At 41.2% G+C, this 25,369-nt stretch overlaps 1 protein-coding gene across 2 annotated transcripts in view; it reads right to left on the minus strand.

Moving 5' to 3' along the window:
* Positions 1-25,369, minus strand: part of ST8SIA1 (ST8 alpha-N-acetyl-neuraminide alpha-2,8-sialyltransferase 1) — a 142,399-nt gene that overhangs the window by 14,830 nt on the left and 102,200 nt on the right. The gene's annotated exons all lie outside the window — the stretch shown is intronic.

Here is a 25,369-nt window from a genome sequence, read left to right on the forward strand (position 1 = left end):
GAGAAAAGCATGTTGATAACACAAAACCTTTTCTGCTTGTTTCAAAATCCAGCTACGAGCTGCTCTTCATACACAGATTTGTAGTTCATTTCACATCTTTCCTGAACCCAGAGAAAGTCCTGACAAAATTCAGTAATTTGTTTAGTCCAGAAACAGTATTTTATCATGAATATAACCTTTCCTTGCCATGTACTTCTGGACATACCAAGATACACATGACATCTGGCAGGAAACTGTAGACTGTGCACACACACCAAGGCCTTCACTGATGTTTGACACTAAATAAACCACCTTCAGTAAAATATTAAAGTACCCTGAATAAGCACCATTGGAAGTAACTGACAGAGTTGTCACCAGAGTGACAGGTAAAATCCAATACCTAAAGCACAAACTTGTTAAGTAACCAGAGCATTTGCTGTCCTGAGGTGTGGGCTATGCTAGAGAACACCTCTGCATGAGAAATTCACTATGATTCACCCTTGATTACCTGCTTCCTCTCCAGAATCCATGTACTCTTCAAAGCACAAGTAGGTCATGATACATGGGTTTGAATAGGATGCCAGATGACCACAACAAGCACCAGATAAAATTACAGCTGATGCAATTGCCAACAAAAAATACAGCTTCAACAGCACAGAAATGTCTCATGAACACATCAGGTTCTTAGAAGTCTTTGCTCTGGCAGCAAACTCAAAATATTTGTAGTAAGTGGAAAAGGTTTTGTTGACATTTTCAAAGTGCAATATTTGGTCTCCTGATTTGCCACAAGTTCCTTCAGGTAGAATTAAAGTAGAGCTGTTCTGAAGCAAACCCTCTGAGATCTGCATGGATCTTCATTACTAACTGTTCTTCTCTACAGACCAGCTCCTACTGCATGGAGCAGCTAACTTAAAGCCCCTTCAAAGAAATGGATTCAACCTGAACATACAAAGCAAATAATAATAATAAATTAAATAATAATAACAATAATAATAATAATAATAATTTCATAACATTGAATTTGGCATTCTTTTCTGCAGAAAGAGATAAGATAAGTAGAATGCCAGCCAAGACCAAAGTGCCCTGGCAAAAAATCATTGTCTGGCTCTGCCTTCTTGTATGGACCCTCTCAGACCTTTAACTAAGTGTTCCCCCAAACAGCATTTACCATAAGAGCAGCAGAACACCCTGTCAGATCATCAGGTCTAGGAGTTGGGCCAATCCTAGCAAAGCTGTTCCATTGTCATCAGGACACACAGTCACCGAAGGGGAAAATAATATCTAGCTTAACATTTTCAATATTCACTTATACACTCAGACCCTGTCCTAATAACTCTCTAATTGTTTATAAAAGGTAGAATAGGGTCTGTAGCAGGCTTTCGGAGTATCACTCTCCATGATGCGGGGAGCCCACTAGGCGGTGGGAGATGCAGGTTCAAACTTCCTTTCACAACACAGGGAACTTGAGCATGCAACTCCCACTGTCTTGAAGCAATGGGGTCCTTTCTCTTTGGTGGAGGGGAAAAGAGACAGCCCCTCTGCCAGTCCTGGAAGCCGGTTTCATCATGTCCTTTCCCACTTACAGCTGGTTAACAACTTTCACTTCAGATGACAAATAGATATGGTTATTCTAAAGCTGCATTATTCAGCAAATTTACTATTCACAGCAAAGCACTGTGCATCTCTAAGATGAATACATTTAAAATGCTCAGATACAGTTATAGAAGGACAGGGACTGTCTCTGAATATTCATTTGCCATCATTGCCACAACAAATTTACATTTATTCTACACGAATTTCCCAAAATACCTTAGAAGTAACAAGAAGTGAATGGCACTGCTATGATAATGGTGCATAGGGGGGAATTCATACAGGAGGGATGGCATTTGTCGCGTAATTGCAGGCCACCCTTCAGGAACACCGCTTCCTGGAAAACCGTGCCTTTTTCAAGTGATCTAGATTGCCACGTCGGCAGGCGTCATGCTCAGTTCAACAGACGGACATTACACAGGTGGCCAGGAGCCCATGCACAAGCATAAAACATGCTGATTATGGCTTGTCTGATAGCCTAAAACAGCCAAAAAGCTGCTGCCCATCTTGCGCTCCTCATGAGGGGAGATATCAGAAGCAAATGATATTTTCTGTTCCCCTTTTGTAAAAATAGGAGCTCTGTCCAGCTTTCTGACTTTTCACAGGCTGCATAGAGACTGAGAAATCTGGGGACAAATGCTACACATTGAGAAGTTTTAAGTTACTGTACTTGAAGCTCAAGCACATTTTCCTTTAATAACCAATGCAGACAGAGGGTCCTGCAGGCAATCCCATTCCAGCAGTGGCTTTTGGGGCACAATACCACATCCTTCTCAGCAGACAGCGAGGACAGAGAGACCAGACGGGCTTTTCCTCTGCATCTGATCAGCTCTGAGGCATATGCGTGAGCGTGATGGTATGGTTTCTTCCTGCTTGACCTGGCATGAATGCTGCCATCCTGGTACAGTCCTCACATCCGGATGGGCACACAGACACCCTCCCTTCTGCCAATCCTTGCCTGGCCACTGGTTCCTAGTTAGAGTTTCATAGAATCACAGGAGGGTTGAGGTTGGAAAGGGCCTGTGGAGGCCGTCTGGTCCAACCCCTGCTCAAGCTGGGCCACCCAGAGCAGGCTGCCCAGGACCGCGTCCAGGTGGCTTTTGAAGTTCTCCACGGAGGAAGGCTCCACAGCCTCTCTGGGCAACCTGTGCCTGTGCTCCCTCCCCCAGACAGCACAGCAGTACTGCCTGGTGTTTAGGTGGAACCTCCTGTGTTCCAGTTTGTGCTCATTGCCTCTTGTCCTGGCGGTGGGCACCACTGAGAAGAGCCTGGGTTCCATCTTCACTGCATCCTCCCTTCAGGTATTTACGCACACTGATAAGAACCCTCTGAGCCTCCTCTTCTCCAGGTTGAACAGTCCCAGCTCTCTCAGCCTCTTCTCATAGGAGAGGTGCTCCAGTCTCTTCATTGCCTTGGTGCTTCTCTGTTCAACTTCCAGTCCATGTCTGCTTGCCTCTATCCTACATGTTTTGAACATTCAGTATTCTCAGCGGCAGCTGTGCAGTTCCTCTGCATTCATGGGTCTTCAAAATAAACCTGTCAAATGATCCAGCCCCTTGTGCAAGAGTGCATCTCAGACGACAATTTGGCTCTGAGCAAGAAGCAGTGAAACTGCTTTCAAAGTCATCCTCTGACCTTCTGCAGTCAAGCTCCTATAAACGCATGGCAGGTTGCCAACATTTAGATAAAACTGGAGCTGGAATCTCCCGAGCCTTGAGCAGCACCTGAAGAAGACAAGAGCTGTTCAGAAATTTGCAGTAATGTGTCCCAGCAGCTTGACAGCAGCCCAGAGAGGCAACAATGACTGTGAACAGTGGTGAAAGCAGATCACAGCTTGCTCAGCCTGGGCGCCTCCCTTCCGCTACATGCAGTAATGGCCAGCAAGCACATGAAATCCTCAGCAACACATTTTTGCTGTCAGTTCCATACGACAGATCAACTTAAAAAGCACAACTTGCAACAGGCACATGTAGGCACAGCTGCATAGATACAAGAAAAAACAAATTCCTTTATACCAGCTGTAAGGTTCCCTCAGATGTGGTTTACTTTTTCAGAGAGAACAATGCATCCAAGAGAAAACTGCCAGAGACAGTGCATTGTTAAGACAGTACAATCAAAGACTTAAGAGCATTAAGTGTTTCGTTTTGTTTTGTTTTTTAAACTGTTTTTAATGTTCTTATTGATGTCCTCTAGCAGGTATTTGGGACATGACTGCTCTCTGGTACTAAGACATGACTTCCATAACCACAAAGAACTTGCTGCAGTGATATTGAGCTAACCTACTTGCAGCTAATAATGGCAGCATTTTCTCGCATCTCAGTTTCTTTTTCATCTCCCCTGAGAGTCACTGTCTCATGCCTATGATGATATCTCAGTCACTTACTGTGTTGGCATCTGCAAAGTCACAAGTTCAGCATTCTGGATTAATTGCAAGTTGACTTACAAAAAAAAAAAAAGCTATGAAGGGAGCAGCAGCTCAAATGCCAATGAAATAGTGTATTATTTTAGAATTAAGATAAATAGAACTCAGGGGAATAGAGCAGAAGGCCCATAAAGACCTGTGTTCGTCCCTATGGCAAGGGATAACCTTACAAATATTATTTAGATAATTTGATGTCAGCATTAGCCAGGAATGATTAAGCAATTTGCTGCAGCTGTTGCAATATGCTTACAGCTGGTGTCATGAGTCAGCTTGCAAGCACACATTTGAACTCATACTGCTGTGACACAAGAGTTTACTGCTCTCAGTTCTGAGTGCTTTTGTGCTTTCAAATAGCGGTGTCCCCTTTAATGCCCTACACATTCATTCATATCATGCACTTCTTGACTATTCACCCCTTCAGGGCTTTTGTAGCCAATGTTACTAAACCATGGATTGTGCCTGAATTAACAGCACACTGGTTGCCGCGCACCTATTCTCCACATAGGCACTTTAGGCACGCATTACATGCAAGGTAGACTATTTTACTTGTCCACACAGGAAGCCAGAAACAAGCACTTAAAGTACCATTAATTCACCCTATTTCTCATTTTATCCCAAATTCCCCAACTATACAAACCCTTGTTTCCTTAGCCTAGGGAAAGCTACCTTACTTAAGATTCAGTATAATCCCATTAAAGTCAGTGGCAAAACCAGCTCCAATCTCAGTGGAAGCTCAGAGCTTCAAATAAAACAACAACAAAAAAAATCAGGCATGCAATGCACTTGAGAGTGGTTAGGAATGGTATGAAGTAACAAGATCAATCATAAAGACTGATCATTAAATCAGTAAAATCAGAGATGCTAAATGTTCTTCATCAATACAGAAGCTTTTATTCTGGTGGTAGATCCCTACACTTTGCCTAATTTCATTTCAAATGGTCTCAGCACGAGGAGCTCTCCCCTGTTCTCACTGTGGGTCCCCCTCCACAAGCAGCATGGTCACCCAGTTGAGAACTGACCACACTGGTGGGGTGATGCTATTCCCATCTTTTCCTTTCCCTTTGCTCTCCTCCCTCCCACACCTGATTGACCTTTACAGACTCAAAGGCAGAAAATCTTCCACTCAGACTCTCAGTGAAGATGCTCCTTCCTCCCAGAACTCACTTTACTTCATCCCTTACACACAGCTTGCCAAGACTCCATGCTGCCTCCTCTTTCATATGGACAGAGGCTTCCAACATTGATGAACCTGTGCTATGCTCTCATCTCTGCTCCCAAAGATTAAAATCAAACAAATTAGCCTGATTCTCCTTCTGCACACCTTTTCAATGGCTTTTTTCCAGCTCGGGGATTACATTCACTCCTACCATCAGCTCCAAAGACCCCAAAGCAAGGAGACACACTCTTTCAACAGTGACTGCAGAATACATCTTTCTCAGATGGGCTGTTTTTTAACGACATGCTGTCCTTACCAAATGACCTTCAGAATAATCTGATGCACTCCAAGTCCAGTTAGACATTGCAGACGTAGACTCTAATCCCTTTGAAGATGCAAGCTCATCATAGGACTGGATTCCATATTAATTAGTGTTGTGGTATTTTTTTCTAAACCTCCACCAATTACTGCTTTTACACTGTCATGCTGAGAATACTATATATAGTGCCAAGGGAAAGCTGACTCTATTTTTCAATGAACATAGAGCTATCCTATACACCAAAGCAACGAAACATTAAAATCAGTGTTCACTGGTATTTTGGGACTGTGTGTGATCCTCATTCTGCCAACTCAAACTAGAATGTGCTTTTAATAGCTACTCTTTCCAAAACCAGTAGAGCTAAACATCAATCCATTCTGTTGCCTGACAGTTTGAATCTTAGCTTTCAAAAGATGAGCTGTTCATCTTAGTTTGACTCTTTGAAGATTGCGGCTGCTATAGTCACACAGAAGTGGAAATAATATAAAAGGATAGGCAGAACAGTATGACTGTAAACTACTTGCATTGTAGAAATGAAATTGCTCCCTAGTATTTCTAAATCTTCTGAATATTTCACAGCACTTACAACTGAAAGTCTGGAGAATGAGAAAACCATTGAAATGAGAACCAAAGAAATCAACTAGAAAAAAAAGTTACAGAACTAAGCCTGATATCTTTAGCATTCAATTTTACTGGACTGCATGCCAGAGTGAGCCTGTGAGAAGAAACATGATCAGATCATACTTTTTCTCAGGTTTTAAAGGAAAACAGAACTCCAACAGAACACAAATCCTATAGCAAAGCCATTTCTGCTACCCTTCCCTTAAGTTCTAGAATAAATTTGGCCTGATCACTTTTGTTTCCTCTTTTTTGTTTCCTCCTTTCTCTCTCTCTCTCCAGAGATTTTAGGATTACCTCATAAAAATATTGAAAATACAGTCTTTGGAAAATTTACTCTTGATTAACATGCAGTCTCCAAAACAGCCCACTCTGTCTATAGACAGCAACCAAACAGGAAAAGAACAGTGCAGTATCCCCTGTACTTTTAGGTCTCTAACCCCAATGCTGTCCAGACTTGAGTCTCAAGAGATCACTGCCTGCTATAGCATTGCAGCAAATACAAAGTTAGTAACATTAAGCTTTCCTGTCTGTTCATTTTGGCCTTAAATGCTTTGTAACCTAAATATAAAACATATATTTTTATGTCTATGTTTACAGTGATGTAAGACTAATTTATAAGTGAGGACACTTTCTGGCAGGTATACTTGATTGTTTACTAAGCCTTTAACATCATGACCTCCTTAGCATATTAATAATTTTCGTATGTCAGTGAAGCTGACATTCAACTATATCTTCTCTTCAACCTCTTATAGCTCTCTCCAAAGAAATTTGAATACAGAAAAACAACAATATTTGAATTAAAATGTTTCTTCTTAAAGATGCCCTGTGCAACAAAAAGTGTAGATTGAAGAAAAATTATTTTAAGAAGTAAATGCTTTGATAGGCATTATGACACAATTGTAGCTAGGATAGTTGGGGTTTTTGGTTGTTTGTCTGTGTTTTTTTTGTTGTTGTTGTTTTTTTACATATATGATCACCTAAGAAATGTTTTGTAAACTACAGTATATGGATCACTGGTGGTCCCTGAGGTGATGTCACATTGCCTGCAGCTGGAGTGAAGATCTGTATTAAAGAATGTTGTCAACTAAAAGTCTGAAAATTAGTTGTTCATAGGCCACAAGAATATGGGATGAATCTACAATATTTTAAACAGGGTAAAATCAATTTACAAAACTATAAAACCTGCAAAAGTATTTCCTTTACTAGCTGCTTCCCCTAGGCAACTTCACCTGTTCTGGCATCTCTGGGACAATGAGCATTGCTACTGAGCAACGAAGTTGCAGTCACCTGAATATAAGCAGAAGAGGTGACAAATTGCTCTGGAGCAGTTAGATTAGTGGAGGCCAGACACAAAGCAAAAAGATGGAAGACACAAAGCAAAAAGATGGAAAAAGAGTGAAACAAACACTGACAATCCAACAGACAATGAAACCCCTTCCAGATCTTGGCACAAGAGTCCATGCCATCATTAAAATCTCTAGAAATGAGCCACAAGAATTCAAGCCTGTCCAAGGACTGCAGGTGCCCCTACACTTTGAAGGCACCAGCTTCAGTGAGCTTTCAAAATGTCCCTTCTGAAGAAAAAAAATACTTCACTTTCATTTAATCTCAATTTACAGCAATATTTCTCCACAATTCTGGTGCTGTTCAATTCTGCCTAGAAACATTGGGAGATGTTTCTCAAGGCTTTCAACAAATGTTTGTGATGTGTTGATTTGCTGCACACTAGATCTTTGAAAGCACCTACCCTTTACTCTGCAACTCATACATGAACACCTAGGGAAGAGTAAGAACATGACAAGTAAATTTGAAGTCCGTCCACAGACAAGCATTTTCAGCTCAGAAGGTTTTCTGATACAGGTATAGTTTATCTGTGTAGTAAGCCCAGTGAATCTTACTTCCAAGTACTTGCCTAATTTTTTTCTCTTCATCCTTGTAACCAATTATTTTACCAGTACCTTCTCTCTTACAACATGATTGCCTTGATTCCTTTGTCAAAAGCCTTTTGAAAATTCAAATAGACTTTATCTACTGGCTATAGACAATCCTTATCCACATACTTGGTGATCTATTCAAGAACTCTAAAAGTTTTACATGCTAAAATTTCCCTTGGAGTCAACAGTGCTGACTCTCCACAAGAGCATGTACATTTATCCATATGTTCACTAATAATATCTTAAAATACAGTCTGTACCAATTAGGTTGGTACAACTATCAGGCTTACAGACCTATTTGAACTATTTTTAAACATCAATGTTCCTTTGATACCTACTTATCTGCAAGCACCAAGACAGTTTTAAGTAAGGAAACACACACTACTGTTCCTTCAGTACTCATGGGTGAGTCCAGTCCTGCTGTTTACTTTCACGTAATTAGAAGCATAGAAGCATTGAATCACAGAATCATTAAGGTTAGAAAAGACCTCCAGGATCATCTGGTCCAACCATTCCCCCATCACCAATGTCACCCACTAAACCATGTCCCTAAGCACCAGGTCCAACCTTTCCTTGAACATCCCCAGGGACGGTGACTCCACCACCTCCCTGGGCAACCCGTTCCAATGCCTGACTACTCTTTCTGAGAAGAAATGTCTCCTAATTTCTAACCTAAACCTCCCCTGGTGCAACTTGAGGCCATTCCCTCTAGTCCTATCACTAGTTATCTGCGAGAAGAGACCAACCCCCAGCTCCCCACACCTTCCTTTCAGGTAGTTGTAGAGAGCAATAAGGTCTCACCGGAGCCTCCTCTTCTCCAGACTAAACAACCCCAGTTCCCTCAGCCTCTCCTCACAGGACTTGTGTTCCAGGCCCTTCATCAGCTTCGTAGCCCTTCTCTGGACATGTTCAAGGACCTCAATGTCCTTGTACTGAGGGGCCCAAAGCTGAACACAGTACTCGAGGTGCGGCCACACCAAAGCAGAGCACAGGGGGACGATCAGCTTCCTGGTCCTGCTGGCTACACTATTCCTGATACAAGCCAGGATGTCATTGGCCTTCTTGGCCACCTGGGCACACTGCCAGCTCACGTTCAGGTGAGCATCGACCAACACCCCCAGATCCTTTTCCTCTGCACAGCTTTCTGACCACTCTGCCCCAAGCCTGTAGCGCTGCATGGGGTTGTTGTGGCCAAAGTGCAGGACCCAGCACTTAGCCATGTTGAACATCACATTGGCCTCTGCCCACCAACCCATCCTGTCCAGGTCTCTCTGCAGGGCCTTCCTACCATCTGGCAGATCGACATTTCCCCAAAACTTGGTGTCCTCGGCAAACTTACTGAGTTTCAACCTCAGTTACGTCAGTTTCAGCTTGCTGAGTCTCCCTGTTGGCACAGGGAATGTCCTCAGTTTCTTCCGCAGAGAGCATAAGTGCAAATAATTCATAACAGCCTTTCTGCAATGGATGTGTCTTCTCTAAGCAGTTCTTTTATACCTGATCATCAATTGACTATACACATATTATGGCAGGTGGGGATGGGGTTGTTGGTTTTTTTTTTGCTTTTTTGGCTCATGCTGTTGCTGCAAGAAGGATTTAGCATTAGGTTTTAACTCCTCTAGTTAGTTGCTTTTGAAAAGTTTTTCTGCCTGCCACACACATACATATACGTATATTTAATATTTAATATTTAATCAGCCAGAAATTATAATAATTTCCAATTCCTTTGTTTGGAAACAACTTCAGCTTTTGGTAGGATGTTTCTGTTTCCAGTAATCTCCCTTTTCTTTTCCCATTTAGTGATGTCAACTTTATTTTACCTTTTCTTAAGGCTTGACAGATCCTAGCACTGTCCTTCCAGTATGGCATGTGTTGGAGAGTCCACTATTTTGAGTAATCATCCAGATACATTTTCTAAGACGCATGGTGTTTAATGCCAAGAATGCTGCTTAAATTCCTTTTCAACATGATTAAACTGACAAGGTTTCTCCTTGTCTGGTAGTACAGCCTGTACTCAATTTGAATTGCAATAACTAGAACACTCTCAACAAAAAGAAGCACAGTACACATAGCTGAAATACGCTGGAGCTTTTGCTAATCTCTTCAACTGTTCTGATATTTTTGAAAGTGCTAGAATTCCTTCATCTTTTTCTCCTCATTAACTTAATTCAAAGGAGGTACAGCATAAAAGAAGTAAAAATTCTAATAAATTAAAAAATAAACTTTTTTTTTCCTTTAAGGTAGCAGGAAATGAATTTAGTTTGCTAGGAGAAGAGTAATACTTTTGAAAGGCAGTTCTTGTCCCTGACTACTTTACAGCCCTCTCTGCATTTGTGGAGGAGAGTGGAACAAAACACTTAACTCACTATTCTTTTTGTTTTCAAATGCCAGAGAAGGATCAGTGGCATTCAAACTACATTATATAGGAGCAGCTTTGTAAATGCAGTCCGTGTTCTTCCTGTGTCACATATCTGTAAGTGCTATGTCTCTTATTTTACATAATACACTAACACAGGTGTTGTCCTGCCTTCTCATATTCTTAAATACCAGGCAAGAAAACCTTGCATACCCCTTTCCTGATAGTTAGGACTACCTCCTACCAGATAAGAGACAGAAAAGGAAACTGAACTTGGACCTAACACAACTTCAGTGACTGAGATGACTATTTGCCTCTCACATAAAATACATCTGCCTTGGGCAGTTTTCTGAACCAAGCTCTATGTCATTCAGCTGAAACTGCTCAGCCTGATTTTGTAAATTGCTTGGGGACAACTTAAACTATACTATCGGGAAGTTTTCGTCAGTAAAAAATACATCCAGCTCTAGTTTCATTTCTTTTTGTTTGACAGAGGTCTTCGCATCAATTCCCTTCAAGGATGTATCAAAATATTACTACGACAGGAGCTAGATTGAAGTGACACTGCATGGGTTTTAGAGGAGATGGTAAGTACCTTCCCAACAAGTGCTGTATGTGAAACAACAATCAAGCTGTAAACTCCTTTTTTTGTACTCCATCAAGCTTACTTGTCCCTCTGAAACCCAAAGAACACCAGCTGTTACAGGTGTTCATGTTCAAATGATTAAGGAAAACAAGTTCCATCTTCTACAGAATTAAGGAGATTTCTTTCAGATTCAGACAGCACAAAAAATAAGCTCCTTTTCTTTAATGCTCAGAGCAATTAATATTGAATTACACTAGAAATTCTATCCAAGGACTTCTGACAATCACATTAATACTAAATGACTTCCACATGCTTTATGCGATTACAAAAAACACCAAAGATGTGAACATAGATTAAGCCATTATTTTAAATCATTACTGAATAATCAAACAGGAACAAAAGCTATCCATTAGTGGTTTGTCTCCCTGAAGCAGCAGTAACACATTACCTGAAAAACCTTTAGACCTGAACTGGGCAACCAGGCCAAAGGGTATATTGGAGTGAGGAGGAAGGAATGGCCAGGGGTCCACAGCACAAAGCAGTGACATGTAAACAGGATGTCTTAAGGGCATCCATTTGATAAGGTCAAAGCACTTTTCAGATAAGGCCCTACTGTAGGTTTGAAAGCAGCTGTAAAATGTCAGATCTGCCAGTGGCTCTGAAGAACCTGAGCTTAGCCATGAATCACATGGGACAAAAGAAAGTCAGGTCCATAAACCCCACCTTGAGGAATGGTGCAGAAATGGTTACAGTTCCCAAAGGTTTTCATTTAGCCATCAGTTGCTTTGGCTGCTATACCTTCACATCCCTAGCAGCTCAGTAAGATATTCCTAAAGCAGCTAATCACACAGTAAAATTGATGAATTTAGCCTTCTGTTTTACAGACATATGCCAGAATACCTTGTACAGTGATGTGCAACACTTGGGAGCAACTGTTGAAGCTCTCTTTATCCAGATAATGATTTGAAGAACAAATCTACTTTTCAGCAAGCAACATATTTTTATCTGAATTTGCCTCAAAGCCAAATTTCCCTTCCCTGATTGCTGCTACTCTAATAAGCCACAGTGCACAGTGCTGTTTTGCCTTGCCAAACCAGAGTCAGGAAACTTACGTGCTCCAGCAGTCTAGCACTTTGCTTGTAATACCAAGAAGTTCTTCTCAAACTGGTCCTGCTTGTTGGAAAAATTAGAACATTTCTTCCACCTCCCTCCAAACCTGCATTTCTTATTTTAAAAAGAACAACCTGAGGAACATCACATTTTAAAATGTTTCTCTATTTTGAAAAATATCTCAAAATGAAGTAGAAATATTAAGATGCTTTTTTGATGCTTGACACAATTCCATTGATATCCATGGATTTACACTACTTTTTATCAAATGCTCACTTCATGATATCGTACACCAGATACTTAAAGTTTCAGAAACCACTAGTACACTGCACTATTCAAGAAGCACACTGTGAACATACAACTAAAGACAATGATCTTACCTGGATGCACAAGAGTATAGAGACAACTCATTCAGCATAATCATTTGCATTCCTGAGCCATGCTTGTTTAATGTACCAGGAGAAATGAGGGATGGCAGTAACAGTGCTGGAGTATATAGTGACAAAAAATATGACAGCACACTGTATGAACACACAGGCTCTGACAGAAAAGTCTCATGTACTCTGTTTCAGCAGCCATACCCAGCTCCATTTTCTGCTCAATGTACCTAGGAGCATGGAGTCAAAAGCATAAACAATTTGCATGAGGGCATACTAATCTGCCTAATGAATTTCGGTCCAGAAAGCCAGTTGACAAAAACAGTTCACCCAATATATGCCAGCTATTTCTCTGATTTATTTTTCTCAGTACCATTCTCTGCAGCCTCAAGTGCTGAAGTACTAGAGGTATATGCAGGGCAAATGTCTGACCTAGTTCAGTATACCAACCACCAAGGTCTCTGGGGACAGCCCAGCAGCAGTATCTATTTCAGCAAAATCTAGCTGCAATTGTTCGTGTACAACTTCGTTGGATGTAGCAACTTGTACAAATTTCCCCAACAGACGTGGAACAAAGGCACGGGAACAAAGGAGTGGAGGGATCACCTGGGTTTACAGTTTCTGCTGTGGCTGGGACACAGATAAACTGCAGACACTCTGCAGAGCTGAAATGCCAGTGGGGAACAGCAAGAGGAACAGAGAAGATGCAGAGCAAAGAGTTTGTCAGAAATCCTTCAGTGGGTTTTCACTGTAAGAGATGCCAACTTCAGAAAGCTCTATAGGAGCTTCCAGCAGCCCTGAAATGTTTTCTGATGTTCTGTAACCACCATAAACCTCTAATAAAGAATCAGATGCTACAACTGTCAGATGCTGCTGAAAAAGCAGAAGAAATCAGGGCCATCACCAATGTCCTCTTGCCTCTAAACTAAGATGATGCTTGCCGTTAAAAAAAAGTTTACAGATGATCTTAAGAAGGCATCTGTAGCTTGCAATTCAAAAGCTATGAGCAGACCCGCTGTTCACACTTGCTCAGCACAGATGCAGAGATCAGTTTTCTCCCAACACTTTTATTAGATTTTTCTCCTTTACAGTTCAGGACACTCAAACTCCAGTTCTCAGGTCCCAGACGAAATGGCTCCAAATTCAGTGGTCTCAGTTTATAAGACCTGATGCATGCTTTTGGTTTGGCGCAGCTCTGTACCACTAAGTACCCCTTTGGTTCAGACCTACATGGGCTGAGACACTGAAAGCCAAACGTAGATGGCTAGCTACCTACCTACCACTACCACCTTAACCACCTAAGCCACCTTCTGAAAATTCACATACCCAAAAGAACACTGGCAACCTGTGCAAATATCATTTCAGGAGGACAGTTTTGTATAGTCATACCTAATAACTGCTGGGGACATAGTGCTGTAATAGTACTGAGAAATTAGTTGTCTCTGTTAAATTAAAAACAACCCTAAATCAAGTAAAAGTACTGGATTCCTGATTGTTCACATAGCTTAATGCTGTTAGCTCACCCCTTGGCTCTGTTTCAAGTGCTCCAGCTACTTCTCTCCAAGACAAATACGCTGCAGAGACTCAGTCAATGCCCTTGTAGGCCAGTCTGTGCTCTCTGTGCTACTTGGCATTGGAGCCATGAATTGGTCCCTGCCTTCTTTTATTTACTGGTGTAGCTATATCTCCAATGCACGTCAGATAAGAGAAGCACATTCATGTGGAGCAGTAGAAATGAGAAACAAGCTACAATTTGCCATTGTCACAGGCTAGCTCTCGGACTACAACTGGGAGTCTACCACAGCACATGGAGGCAGCCAGAGGACCTGTCTTTAGTCGATGTAACTTCACTGGCCAGGAACAACCAACGTGGTTGCCTTAGTGATGTCTACAAAAGCCAGTCTGGGATCTTATGGGGGAATTAAAAGCAAAGCCCTGAACACTTCGCTACTGCAAGTTCCCAGACTGATAAAAGGGTTGTGATTATGCATGGGTACAGCACATATACAGACTTGCTGAGCTAAGCCAGCCAAGCCACTTGGCTTTCCTGCCAGATTCACATACGAAAATGGGAGTAAACTTTATGCTTCAGATATTGTCTGCAGGAAACAAACAGGAGAAGGCCACTAAATGCTGAGGAAGGGGCAGAGCACCAGTCTCACTCAGGCTGTCCCAAGCTGTTATCTCAGGGAGGAAGGACCCTAGGCAGGATAGAAAATAAGAGCCTTACAACAATACTCCCCACTGTAGCAGAAGGGGACAGAGTATTGTGTAATATCCTTTACAGCACAATCTGTTCACTGTCAACAGCTTTTTATTTTATTTTTACATTTATTCTGAGTATACTGCTATATGCATTCACATGCTCACAACTTCCATATGCATACAATCTTCCACCCAAAATATCCTGCTTGTCATCCTCCTGCATTTCATTTCCTTGGGGAGAGTTCCTGCAAGATTCTAGTAGTCACTTCCAGATTTGCTGCCCTGAATCATGAAAAAAGCCCTCAATTTTCTTCTACAACAACATTCTGAAATTTCACAACATGCTATATTTTATGACGTATATGTGATAGACCAGCAGCCCCTACCTTCCACACAGAAAGCTCACTTAAAAAATCCTTTGTAGTGTTTGAAAACTAATGGTGATAAACAACAAAATTCTAGGATCACAATACTTACAAACTCACAAAAAAAACAGTGGTTACCAGTTATCCACTTCTCAATATAAAGCAAGATTTTGTAAAGCTTCCAGATAACTTAAAATCTTAATTTGTATTGAAAAGCTCCTTGTTTACATTCCTCTAACATCAGCCTTGAGAATTCATGGTTAAGCCACAACTCACCAAGAAATCCAGTAGTTAATAGTAGCTTATTACATACAATGAAGGAACAAGTCACTCTCATATTTTCCTTCATATAAATCCTGATATTTCAGTGGCATAAAAATTTTAAGCATCTGCCCTGCTATTTAGGCATTTGATTAAAGATTATTGGCTGTTGTTAGTGAAGTATAAATTAGCTAAGAAATCAATTGAGGCTTAAGAGATAATTTTGCTAAGTCTTCTTAGCTGGTACACTAGGAAATTTCTCTGTGCAATCCACATGCCAGGAATTGACTGCATTGATAAATAGAAACGGTTTAATCCATTTTTCCACCCAATTCTCCCTCTATTCTCAGAGTCACTTGAAATTGCTATTATTTTTTTACTGCTACTAAAATAAAATGTGTGGATTCAAATTCTACTCTTAATTTATTCCGGGGAAATTTGTCCTCCATGAGAACTACATTAATCTCTGCTCTGTTAAACTGCACTATACATACTGACAGCTTGATTTTCTTCATCCTGCTTTATCTTTCAGAAGTACCATTTGGTTCTGTCTCAACGGAATGAGCTTTTGGCAAGCTTCCGTTTCCTCTTCCAACAAACCAGCTATTGTGGAAAAAAGATGAAACCAAGATGAAAAAAATCTGTAAATCAGCTTTAACCTACCACATATGCTGATATTCCACATATGTTGAATATCACTGTGCTTTCACTATTTACTCTTTCAAATCAGAAATTAAAAAAAAGAATTACTGCTAGGAAAAAAAAGAAAAGAAAAAAAAAGGAGACAGGAAGTAGAAAGCAAGCATTAAGGTGGCACAACTCTCATTTAACTAATTCTGTAGAAGTTATGCTTGTAATACATTCCAGACCAGATGGTAGAAAACTGCCATGAAAAACTGATTAAAACAAACTTCCTTGGAAAGAAAGTAGCTGAACTTAGTACAAAAGCAGTCTGTGCCATTTGCTATGTTATCCAAGTAAAACAGTCAGAACTAATTTCAATCATTCAGCTTTTCCCCAGAAGCTACATATGATATAGAAACTCAATCTTTAAGTTCGAACTTGTCTAACTTAGCTGGGGAGATTCATGTGGGAAGGAATACTATATATTTAATTTTACAGATCAGTGCAGCTGCTGATATAAAATGTAAAGACAAAATCGTATGTGTTTAGCTAACAAGAAATCCACAATTAGTCAATTGTCTTAAAAATAAAAGTTCTACCCCAAAAGCATGTACAGAAATCATAATTCCTTATTTCTATAAGTATAGCTACTCTCTTTTTACTGCCTTTTATTTCTGTTAGGAAGACAGGGAGGAAGCTGAGTTTTCTTATGTTTTGCACATCAGCAGTTCAGTTTCTTAGTAAGGATTTTCCTCACCTCCCATTTTGATGTTTCTAGGCAATGGATCAGAGCTCAGCTAAAATGTATTATGCTTCTTGCAGAGTACCAGAAGAGGATAAAAACAAGATTGCCAACATATTTAAATCACTCTCCATGTGCTGGAGATTGCATGATGCTTTCCTCAAAGGATTTTTCAATTTCCTACTGTGCTGAAGAACTGAAAGAAGCTAATGGGCTAAGATAGGATACATGATTTGAAAGACAGGATTAAGCCCATATGAATGCCATCCGCACTTGGTACTAAATCTGGATGGGTAATATCAAGGTAGAGCAAACTGAGGATCCTGAAGGCTAGCTTGAGACAAATACAAAGGAAACAATTCATCGTGAACTCTGAGTACAGAGGTACAGAAAGGGATGTTCATTTTTGGTAGAAAATACTGGCATATACTTCCCATAACATTCTTTCCCCTCATGTTAGTCTTTAAGATATTTTTGTCTAGACTTCCAGTTATCTTAGTCTACACAAAATATTATTTCCTCTTTCTACTCCAATCTATTATTTTCACAGCTGCTACTTCTTTTTTTCTGGTGTTGTTGGAACAATTGCACAAATCTGTGTACCCTGCCTGTGCTTCTCTGTTCCTTAGTATACATCCATATTGTTCTTACATATAAATTCAATAAATACTTCAGCAACCAGTTTTATAAAAGCTTTTTCTTCTTAAAGTTTATATTGAGAAAAGATACTACACAGTTTTATTTCATTTAAAAACTATTCTTTAGTTCCTGGACAAACAGGGCAAAATGTAGTAAATGTGGAGGGACAGTATCTGCACCTCTAAGGCTATCTGGTCAAGGACATTTTCAATGAAGGGGAAAATAATAATTAAAAAAAAAGAGGGAAAGGAGAAAGACATAAACAAGAACAGGGAAGGAAACAAACTTGACCAACAAAGGTCACGCTGACTGCTGAGGGTATTCCAGCAAGGTTTCCTGATGGAGGAAATCCTAAAGTGGAATGGTAAGAAAAGGGGAAGATAAAAAATCCAAACACACTGAGACACAGACCTGACAAAGTAACATGGAGACAAACAAAAAGAATAAAACTTCCCAAAATATTTTTATTCAAGCCAACAGAAAATTCTCTGTTCGGATTTGTTACCCTGCATGTCATGTTTATCTAAAGATGTGTCTTCAGTACATCCCAGAGAAGGATCTTATGATGTTTCACAACACAAAACATTTCCTGACTCAAAATGTCCTGACTGCCTTCCTTTTCTGTGTTTATACTTTGACCTTGTCTTTATTTATGCTTGTTTCTGGACTTTTGGTTATCTTTGTTGCAGACCATTTAGAAAACACCAAAATGAACCAATCTATTTACTGGATAAACTACTACTGTCTTGATAAGAACTGTGAAATCAGTTTTGAAAGGAACCTACAGAAATGTAGTAAATTGTATTTTTCAATTAATTAATTACTCTTCTGAAAAATGTACCACAAGGCTATCCATAAGTTGCAGCCCCATCACCAAAGCCTGGGTCCTTTTTATAACAACAACCAAAAAAAAGAGTTATGGATCCCAATCCTACTTCCAACAACAAGAAGAGCAACAACAATCCAGCTTCTGAAAATCCTTTTAAGAAGATACATTCAAAATCACACTTATTATATATTAACGTTTTATAACCACAGGCACAAGAAAGACATAGATTCCCTGGTGAATGATGAACACAGCTTCAGAGCTCTGATGAAAAAACAGACCCTTGTCTTCTGACCCACCCTCTCCAAATTACAAACACTGTATTGAAAGAGAACACACATACACACAAAAATTTGGTTTAAACTCCAAAGACACTGAACTAAGAGCACTAGACTAAGAAAATCAGAGCAAGGAGAAAAGACTGGTCAGTGATGAGGACACAGCTGCCCTACTCCACGCACAGACACACCAGGAGGAAAGCATGCTCCAAAACAAAACACTGCTGCCCTAAACAACAGATGCTGTAACAGCCAGGGAGAAGCCTCCTGTCCTGGTTTCAGGTAGGACAGAGTTAATTTTCCTCCTAGTAGCTGGCAGGGTGCTATGTTTTGGATTAGAATGAGAAGAGCGCTGATAACATGCTGATGTTTTAATTGTTGTAGAGCAGTGCTTACACCAAGCCAAGGACTTTTCAGCTTCTCGCTCTGTCCTGCTAGCGAGCAGGCTAGGGATGCAGCAGGAGCTGGGAGGGGACAGACCCAGGACAGCTGACCCAAACTGGCCAAAGGGGTATTCCATACCATCTGACATCATGCTGAACAATATATAGGGGGGGCTAGCTGGGGTGGGGGGCCGGCTGCTCGGGGATAGGTTGGGCATCGGTCAACGGGTGGTGAGCAATTGCATTGTGCATCACTTATTTCGTACACATTATTACTATTACTATTAATATTATTATTATTATTATTATTATTATTATTGTTATTCTTTTCCCTGTCTTAATAAACTGTCTTTATCTCAACTCACAGGCTTCACTTTCCCGTTTCTCTCCCCCATCCCGGAGAGGGAGGGGGGAGGGTGAGCGAACGGCTGTGTGGTGTTTGGCTGCCAGCCGGGCTAAACCACAACACCTCCCAACATGTGTGTGGAAGCTGTTCATGAAGAAGGGTAATGAGGAGGAAGGCCAGCAAAACATGCTCTTGAGGTAACAGGCTTCCCCCATGCAATTCTCCAGACGTGCCAACCTGAGGCAGAAACCGTGTACAGACTTAAAACACCTTTAAAAGTGGATGTGCTGCAACTGGAGGAAGCAAAAGGGAAGCATTTTAGATTAAGGCTGTCACTGATGCAAATAAGTTCATACCCTTTTCATCTGTGATGAAAAGGGTATGAACAGGGACTGTTAGTGAGCAAGCAGTCCTCATAACCCTCAAACTGCTGATCCCAGATGCAGGCTCACCTATGTTGGCTGTATGGCAGGGAGCAGTTCTCCTAAGCAAGTTACATCTTCAGAGTGACTGAGCAAAAAAGCACTGTATAAAAAACATGCCTCATCAGCTCAGGGAAAGACAGAGAAAGCTATAATGAGACCAAGAGAAAATGGCCAGAAGTGGGCATTAAAATGCATGTAGAAACCAACAGCTCAGAGACAGAGATGTATGGAAAACACCCTGTCATGCTCTAAAAACAGGTGCCATAGAAGAAAAGAGACGACAACGTTTTGCAAATTGAAGGGTCTGATTCCACTCCCAGAGATCCCAAAGAGAAATTCCTGTTGTCTTCAGCAGTGCATAAATCAAATAAGTGGTAACAATTCCCCAGAAAGTGAGGTTGTCATTGCTTGATATAAGTGGACTTACTATCCAGCTGCATCATTGTCATAACAAGAAATTCACTGGGATGAAGTTATCTAAACCTAAAAAAGATTAATTCAATATTACCCTGATATATATTCCAGGTAAATGTACTTTTGAGAAGATCTATATCAGCTTAGGTTGAGAGATGGCATTTATCCTCGTAAATTTAAGAGATGATGGATAGGTATATTATGCAGCAACAGTGCAGCCAGAGCATACTATGACAAGTAATCTACTTGCCAGCAAAGAATAATGCCTTATCTAGCGCCAGGATCTTACATCAAATGAGCTGGTTAGACAACAGAATTATTGAAAAGGACAAAACGTCTGCCAGTGCAAACACTGACCGCATACAAATCCCTGTGCTGTGCCTAAATTGCTGAGTCCGCACCTAGTATTGAAACACATCACACATTTGACGTAGTTACCTTGTACTAATTTGGGACACGGGAAGTGTGCTGTGTCAGAAGAACAATAGACCCAGCTCCCTCTGCCTGAATAATGCTGCTGATGTCATGTCTGACTTCAGTGGAGACACTCCAGAATTTTTCTCAATTAGTACACAATTAGTCCATCAGCAGCATTTTCAAACACGCATGGTTGTCAGGGGAAGGAGTAATGGAAGAGAAAAGGCGTCTCGGACCTTATCCAAGCCTTTTGGAGTCAATGACAGTCTGTCAGATGTGCAAAGAATCAGCTGCTGCTCCTGAAGAATGGCCATTTAAAAATCTCCTTCACCTCTAACCACTTAGACACAGAAATTAATATTGAAAGAACATGTGTGGAGATGCCTATCATGCAGAAAGTGCCAGGAATGACAAAAACAAACAATTCCACCATAAGTGCAATGAAGACATCGCAGCTGCAATCATGAATAAAAACAAAGCCCCATCAGCACAGTCTGAAAGCCTGCTTGTACAGCATGAGCGCAAGTGGCCAAAGATCAGGTATAATAACGTCACACCATTTTTAACTCCCTAAGACAAGGTCTTGCACAGCAGATGGCCCATCCTCTAGCTTTTTCATTGTTAACACATCACTTATCTATTTAACACACTGTCCTCACTGTGAAAAAATAAAATAAAATAAAATAAAATAAAATAAAATAAAATAAAATAAAATGCACAGTGCAAAATTATCTCTACCTTGGAGTGCTTTGAGCATGTTGTGAAATGAGGTAACTACACAGACTAACATCAGCTCGCAGATGCAGGCCATTTAAATTGCTAATCTTGCCTTTGTTGCAAAGCTGGGGTTGTCATATAACGAGACAAGCAGAAGGAAGAGAAAAAAAGATGCAAAGGTTACATAGACCACCTAGGAACAGGCTGAGCTCAGAACCAGAGAAAAGATGCTTTGAGAGATGCTGTGTAAAAGCAGAGTGAGCAAATTCCCAATAAAACATTAAAAAGAAGTGATGTGGAAATCAATTTATAAAACTAGTGATGTGCAAAGCACAAGGGAGTCACAGGTTGAGTTTAGTTTGTGAGAGGGTGAGAAAGACAAAGGTGACCTAAAATGACACAGGTCTATATGCAAGTATGAACGCTTTTCAAAACCTCTCCATTGCCTTCTCTGGGCTATGGTTTGTGCGCAAAGGTTTCAGATGTTGCAGGGTTTCTCTGAACCTTTTCATGTTTTGCTAACCTCTGCTGAACAAAATCATTTTTCTCTTTCCTAGCTCCAATGAACGTTAATCTAGACCCAGAAGGCCACCAGTGTCTCTACAAGCTAGATGTTGGCCCAACGCTGAAAAGTTAGCTCCACTATCCAGCCTCTTCCACTTTCAGTAAACAGAACCATAGGGCCAATCAGCTGATACTTTAATTAAGAACAGGACAACATGGTGCCTATAATTCTATAAACATCATTAATGATTAAGACATTTCTCCTTTTTTCTGGCTTTGTCACTATTATCATGCTTAGAAAGTTGTGTCTGAAATGGTTATTAATGCCCCCAACATAGCCTACACAATGAAAATTTTACAGTTGAAGAAGGAAAACAAAGCACACTTATAGACACTGTCACAGAGTGGTTGAGGTTGGAAGGGACCTCTGGAGATCATCTACTTCAACCCCCCTGTTCAAGCAGGGTCACCTAGAATACATTGCACAGGGTCACATTCAGATGAGTTTTGACCATCTCCAGAGAAGGAGACTCCACAGCCTTTCTGGGCAACACATTCTAGCACTCTGTCACTCTCACAGTAAAGAAGTTTTTACTCACATTCAGGTGGAACATCCTGTGTTTCAGTCACCTTCCCTTAAGATATTTGTATGCATTGCTAAGATCCCCTCTCAGTCTTTTCTTCTCCAGGCTAAACTGGTCTATCTCTCTTGGTCTTTCCTCATAATAGAGATGCTCCAGTCCCCTAACCAACTTTGTAGTCCTCCACCAGACTGTGCAGAAGCTCCACATCTCCCTTGTACTGGAGAGCCCAGAACTAGATACAGTACTCCAAATGTGGCCTTACCAGGGCTGAGTAGAGGTGGGGGATAATCTCTCGCGACCTGCTGGCAACACTCCTCCTAATGCATCCTAGGATACCATTGCCCTTCTACGCCATAAGCGTCGGGCCAACCCTGTTGACTCATGGTTGCTCATTGTCCAACACAACTCCCAGCTCCTTTTCCACAGGGCTGTGTAAAAGCAGCAGGTCAGCTCCCTGTCTTTCCAGCAGGTCAGCTCCCAACCAGTACTGGTGCATGGGGTTATTCCTCCCTATGTTCAGGACCCTGCATTTCCCTTTATTGAACTTCATAAGGTTCCTCATGGTCCAACCCTCCAGCCAGTCCAGGTCTCTCTGAACAGCAGCACAGACTTCCGGTGTATCAGCCACTACTCCCAGTTTTGCGTCATAAGCAAACTTGCTGAGTGTGCACTCTGTCCCTTCATCCAGGTCACTGATGTATAAATTGAATGAGACTGGACCCAGTACTGACCCCTTGGGGACACTGCTAGCTACAGGCCTCAATCTAGGATGTATCACTGACCACAGCTCTCCGAGCTCTGCCATTCAGGCAGTTCTCAATCCACCTCACTGTCCACTCACCTAACCCACACTTCCTGAGCTTACCTATGAGAATATTGTCGGAGACAGTGTCAAAAGCCTTGCCTAGCCCTTGCCAAAAGCCGTGACAAGCCCTACCTTGTCAAGGTAGACAACATCCACTGCTCTCCCCTCATCTACCCATATAGTCATTCCGTCATAGAAGGCTATCAGATTGGTTAGGCATGACTTCCCCTTGAGGAATCTATGCTGACTACTCCCGATCATCTTTTCCTCCACATGCTTAGAGATGACATCCAGGGTGAGCTGTTCCATCACCTTTCCAGGGATGGAGGTGAGGCTAACTGGCCTGTAGTTGCCTGGGTCCTCCTTCTTGCTCTTTTTGAAAACTGGAGTGACATTGGCTTTCTTCCAGTCCTCAGGCACCTCTCCTGTTCTCCATGACCTTTGAAAGATGATGGAGAATGGCCTAGCAATAACATCCACCAGCTCGCTCAGCACTCGTGAGTGCATCCCCTCAGGGCCCATGGATTTGTGGGTCTCAAGTTCATCTAAATGATCTCTAACCTGACCCTCCTCAACTAAGGGAAAGTTATCCTTTCTCCAGACTTTCTCTCGCCTCCAGGGTCTGGTACTCCTGAAGCAAAGAAGACATTTAGTAACTCTGCCTTCTCTAGCCTTCATCACAAGGACACCCACCCTGTTCAGCAGAGGGCCCACATTTTCACTTGTCTTTCTTTTGCTACTCAGGTATTTGAAGAAGTCCTTGTTGTCCTGTTGAGACAGCAAACAGTATAGAACAAACATAGATCATACACCTATAACTAAAGTGCCACAGAATATGAGGCAGTTTAGTTGTTTTTATACAACAGCTTCTCCAGTTTGCAGCTGTGACAATTTCACCCCAGCTGTAGATCAGCTGTTTGCGCATGTCTTTATTCATGTGTTTTTTGTACGTGTCCATAATGCAGCTTAATAATTACAAATAGGAACCTGGGCCTGCTTGTGTTGTTACACATTCTCTACTCCCATCACTCTCTTGGAGACTGTTGGGTGAAAGGAGGGGAAGAGAGAAGGAAAGAAATGCATGGCACACTGTAGGACATGTTCAGCTCCTCAGAGGAAGGGCCCTTAAAGCCACAGGGGAGAGAAGCAAATTAAAATGCACACAGGCAACAAACATTCTCAAGGAAGGGCAGTGTATTTTAAACACTGCACAATATGTGGAAAAGGAAGAGGATAACCAGCCAAGTTCCTCGGCAAACTATTTGAAAACGGATGGTCACTGGTGATTAACAGGTTTAAAGGGCAGAAACAGGGAAGAAAAAAAAATCAGACTGCATCCAACTGTTTCTGATGTGAAATGAATGGGATACATCTGCAATTTTTGATTCATTTTGTCACCCAAGGAGAGCTGCTGTCCAGTGGAACCAGACGGCTCCTGCTAACTGCAGAATTTAACAAGGAGTGACAATAGCCATCAGAGTTGTTCCTGAAGATGCTCAAAGTCCATTTGCTCCATATATGCCAAAAGCCCCAGCAGCAAGTTCAGAAAGTTGTCTACCTAACCTGCCTCACTCACACTAGAAGAAAAACAAGCAAACCATAAAAATGAGACAATCTGTCTCCTGGTCAGTACTGCAGAGCATTACCTGAGCAGGTTTGACTTCACAGTAAATATTGATCAGCCCTTTGATCTAGTCTTCATCATTATTGGCTGGGAGTGTTTTTCCTCATCGATATCCAGATATGGCAAGGGTGTCCATTGTTGTTATGTAGATGAGGAGAGGCCTTTACAAGTGATTTTGTAGCTAGGCCAATGTCAGACTGATTTGTCAGTGGTCTGTTAGAGATTTCAGGCTGCACGAACGACCAAATGTCAGTGAATCTGCTAAAGCTGCTCCATTTCCCATTTCAAACATATGAACAACTTCCTTCAGGTTAATGCACAGCCTTAAAAAAAAACACAATACAGAAACTCACACCCGCATGGGTCCTTAATAAAATGGGATACATAATTAAAAATTAAATAAGGCAACATGCTCACAAAGATTTAAGATTCTGAAATAATGGCTTTCCCCCACAGCTCTGGGGAAGAAAAAGTAGCCTAACCATTGCTGCAAATGTCTAATTCTGCTGGGCTTGGATTCATAACTATGTAAATAAATCCTGTTTTTATTTCTCACATTTCATTCAGTTGGAAATGGGAGTTGCAATCATGACAGCAAAATCATTTATTTTGCTTACGGGAACACTAGCAAAGTAATGATTAAACTCAGATAGTTCAGTAACATGCTCCCATCCAAAAAAAACTCATACCTCTCTAGGGAACCCTTGGTAATTGACTTTTAGCACAAAGTGAAATTTCATAACATTTTCTAATGAATTATTTT

This window comes from Cygnus atratus, chromosome 1 (assembly GCF_013377495.2).
Source record: "Cygnus atratus isolate AKBS03 ecotype Queensland, Australia chromosome 1, CAtr_DNAZoo_HiC_assembly, whole genome shotgun sequence".
In the NCBI taxonomy this organism is placed as follows: domain Eukaryota; kingdom Metazoa; phylum Chordata; class Aves; order Anseriformes; family Anatidae; genus Cygnus; species Cygnus atratus.